This window comes from Mauremys reevesii, linkage group 3 (assembly GCF_016161935.1).
Source record: "Mauremys reevesii isolate NIE-2019 linkage group 3, ASM1616193v1, whole genome shotgun sequence".
Taxonomy (NCBI): Eukaryota; Metazoa; Chordata; order Testudines; family Geoemydidae; genus Mauremys; species Mauremys reevesii.
Genome location: NC_052625.1, coordinates 88,836,536 through 88,840,447, shown reverse-complemented (window position 1 = coordinate 88,840,447; position 3,912 = coordinate 88,836,536). Strand labels below are relative to the sequence as shown.

Here is a 3,912-nt window from a genome sequence, read left to right as displayed (position 1 = left end):
CAGGGAAGGCTTCCTCCTCTAGGCCACAGAGTGGCTGATGTTGCAGTAGCAATCTGGCCCTAACATGACCCCTCTGAGGGGCTAGAGGAGGGAAGTTGGAAGGATCTATGTGGCAGCAGATCTGTACCAACTAGTCATACCTCTTGTGTCACACACACACGGCTTTTACCTGAGCATCCAGGTGCAGTGATGGATACAATATGACCCACGGCTCCTTTCTCTCAGACTGCAAAATACGTTAGCAGAGATCAGACATGCGCTCCCACCTTTGCTCATTTCTCATAAGCATCACTTATTTTATGATGATTGAGCTTCAGCCAATTCAGATTTACTTCTCTTACTTCTCACAGGTCCTGGGAAAGCACAGAAAGCACTGTGTCCAAGTCTGATGCAGAGCAGAATATTATCTGCATATGGACAGGGCAGGCTGTACTGTCTCGTTCTCTCCCCAAGCAGCCCTGACCAAGAGGGAGGACAAGATGGAATCTTGCAGAACTCCACATGGAGGAATTCCTTTCGGAGAAGTGAAATTTTAGCTGGGGGGATCTCCCTGGCAAGACGGTGTATGGTTATTGAAAGGTCTTCCCATCCACTTCCACAAAGATCTGCAGATGAGTCAACAAAAAGATACAGGATGTGAAAGGCCGCTGATAGAGCTAACTAAATCAGCAAGGGCACTTTATTGTGTCCATCGCCAGAAAGAGGTAATCACCGTAGGCGACAGCTCTGTCTCTCTGCTAGACGCTTGCCTGAAACCCAGACTTGCTGACATCCAAACCTGAAAACCAGCACTATCAAAGTAACGTAAATTTCCTTCAGTTTCCACACATACACATTGACTGGCATACATTTGCATTGTTTGTCCCTAACCCAGAGTGACATGACCCTGTGAGAAGGAGTGAAAATGAAGGACAGTGCTATAGACATGAAGTACTAAAATGTGAGCTGCATTCATAAACATCCATTATTGGCCTTCAGCGTTGTCCGTCTAACCTCCAAAGGTAGGTGGATGCTGCCCCATGTGCTCCCTCATATATCCCTGCCCCTGTTCTCTATCCCCTCCCTCGCTTGCTGTCCTCGTTCCGGTAATGTGCTGCTGCCCCTGATTCCCCACCTTGCTGCCTCCTGCCCGCATTTGCTGCCTCCTACGCTATTGTACTGCTGCTTGTTGCTCTCCACCTGCTGCTCCTGCCCAGAGGGCTGCTGTCTCCCTCACCCCCATACCTAAACTCAGGTCCTGGCTACCTTTACACTGGGGCCTTCTTGCTCCTCTTGCTGGCTCTGGGGCAGCGGAGAGGGGATGGTGCCTGGAGGAATAGGTCCAGGGCCTGCTAGGTTGGGGGAAGCAATTATCTTCCCCCTGGAGATCCTACCACTGGCTCTTTGGGATGAGGGTGGAAGGGACCTGCTCTTGGCAGCCCCCAAACACCGGAAAAGGGGGGAAGGCAGCCACCACCTTCTGCAGGTGGCATGAGGGGCAAGAAAACCCCTGTGAAGGGGAAGCCAGGAGCTGGGATTAGGTGTGGAGACAGTGGAGGCAAGACAGCAGCCACCTATTTGGGTTGGGAGTGGGGAACGCTGGGAGCCTGAACCAGGCAGAAGGGCAGCGCTAGCCTCTTCACCCCACACCTTGGCCTTGAGGCGAGGGGGGCAGGAAGGGCCGGAGCTGACTGGGAGATCAGGTCTTTGTTTATTCAGTTGCCAGGCTTTCCTTTAGCAGAGTGATCCACCTTGCACGGCTGCGTGGGGGAACGGGGAAGAGCCACCAGTCAGGTGAAAACCCATAGAGTTGGCAGGTCCAGGAACCAGAGTGGCAAGGGCTATGCCACTTTTTTCTCTGTACCTGTCCCTAACAATGGTAGGCCTGAGACTGAGAGATATTTGTGATATTGTAAATGTCAAGAGCTGGTTTCCTAGGCAGCAATAACACCCCTGCCTTTTAAAGGACAGCTGACAGTCTACCATCCCAAAGGGAACAATCCTTAGCACCCGTTGGCCCAAAACTTGATCAGTCATGAGGTGTACAGGTCCAGCTCACAGACAGTTGGCCTTTATTTGCCAGTTCTTCTAGGAAGCAATGGATGAAGCTACGTACTTTGGATTCAACCATCTTGGAGCAGATCTGTTTCTGAAATGGAATGAGCCTATCCCCCACGGCAATCACTGTGAGGAAGTTTGGATCTGGGTCTTTGTGAGTGAGGCCTTTGTCTATTCTGCAGCAGTTTGAGAACAGCCCTCTTATCCCTGCCTTTGGACTGTTTTTGCCAAAACAAGACAGTTATATTCCAGTGGCAAACCCTGGTATTGTGTGTGTGTGTGTGTGAGAGAGAGAGAGAGCGAGCGTGAGCATAAACACCAAACAATGGTTTTCTCTCTCTCTTCATCCTTCCCCGTATTCATTCTTGCTCGTTCAATTTCCAGTTTTGCTTCATTTTCTCTGCTGCTCTGTGTCATTCTGTGTCTATATCTCTAGTTCATGTCTCTTGTTTTCTCTTGCGTGCTTCCTGCCTCTAGCTATTGCTTTCCTTTCTGACAGTTAACTAGTTGGTTTTAAAGAACAGAGAAATATCAAGCTACTTTTGGTGTGATGCATGTTTGCAATCTTTTGCTAGAGAACGAAGCTTATGCTTTCTGCTAGAGCGTTGCTGAGAAGTAAATTCCACTTGCTGTGAATTGGGTGTGATTTTTACCATGTGATTGGCATGAAATGTACTGCTTGCTGGGATGAGTTCAGCACAGTCACTATGGGATGGGTTAGGCCCAAGCTGCTTTTTAGGTCACTTAGCTGAGCTGCTCCTTTTGGACAAAAATCTGGTTAGAGACAGTGTAATAAAATAGAGGGAGCTGAGGAGGAGTAAGGGCTGTTTGAGGACAATAACGATTACCTGTTTATGAGCACCACAGAGTTAGTCCAATGCCGGGGCAGAGTTAATCCAATGCTGAGTGCTTCTGAAAATCCCAGCCATAGGCTTTGTCTGCAGTAGACAAGGTTTGTTGGTCTAGCTAGCTATACTACCAAACCCTCTTAGTGGAGGGTTTATACCAGCAAAAAAGTCCTTTTGCTGGGTAGTTTGTACCTGTTGTCCGAATGAAATAAACTGAACTGGCAAAAGGACTTGTATGCAGTATAACTATGTGTACACTAGGGCTTTTGCCAAAATAGAAATGTCACCAAAAAATCACACCTCTCGGGGATGTTACTCTACTGGAAAAAATTCTAGTATAAACCTATCCTTAGTTTCTTCCTGTTACACAACTAGTCTGATTAGTCTGCCTTTTATACAAAACTGATTTCATTTGCTTATATTGATTGAGGCTAAATTCTCTTCTCTTTTTCTATTTTAATGTTTACATGGATACCAGTGCATTTAGTAAGGCCAGGTCTACACTACCACTTACTTCGGTATAACTTACATCACTCAGGAGAGTTAATAGACCTCCCCACCGGAGAGACATAAGTTACACTGACCTAAGCACTGGTGTGGACAACGCTATGTTGGCAGGCGAGCTTCTCTCGCTGATATAGCTACTGCATCTTGCAGAGGTGGATTTATTATGCTGATGAGAGAGCTCTTTCCTGTCAGCATAGAGCGTCTTCACCAGACATGCTATGCAGCTGCGCCAATGTAGCGCTTCTTGTGTAGACTAGCCGTAAGTTGTACCTTCACTTCTACCTATCTTTTTATCTCTGTCTCTTTATCTTATCCTTTGCTTCTCTGTCTAGTTCTTATACTGCACCCATTAGTGTTGTGTCTGATTGCCTCTTCCAGTGAATGCTTCTTTAGATCTATGTAGTGCACAGTGGTTCAAGTGGTCTTGAGCTGTTCCCATAAGGTGTGTTTAGCTCTGCTTATGTCCGACAACACCTTTTTGTGAGTGTTTCATTATTAACCATTCAAACAGTGGGTATTT

The 3,912-nt window shown here is 47.3% G+C and overlaps 1 long non-coding RNA gene across 1 annotated transcript; it reads left to right on the top strand.

The window, feature by feature from the left end:
• Window positions 1-542: 542 nt before the first annotated feature.
• LOC120400649 lies at window positions 543-2,186 on the top strand. The gene is made up of 3 exons (XR_005595944.1): window positions 543-704; window positions 875-1,001; window positions 2,063-2,186. It is a non-coding gene; the product is annotated as an uncharacterized LOC120400649 (long non-coding RNA).
• The last annotated feature ends 1,726 nt before the right edge of the window (window positions 2,187-3,912 follow it).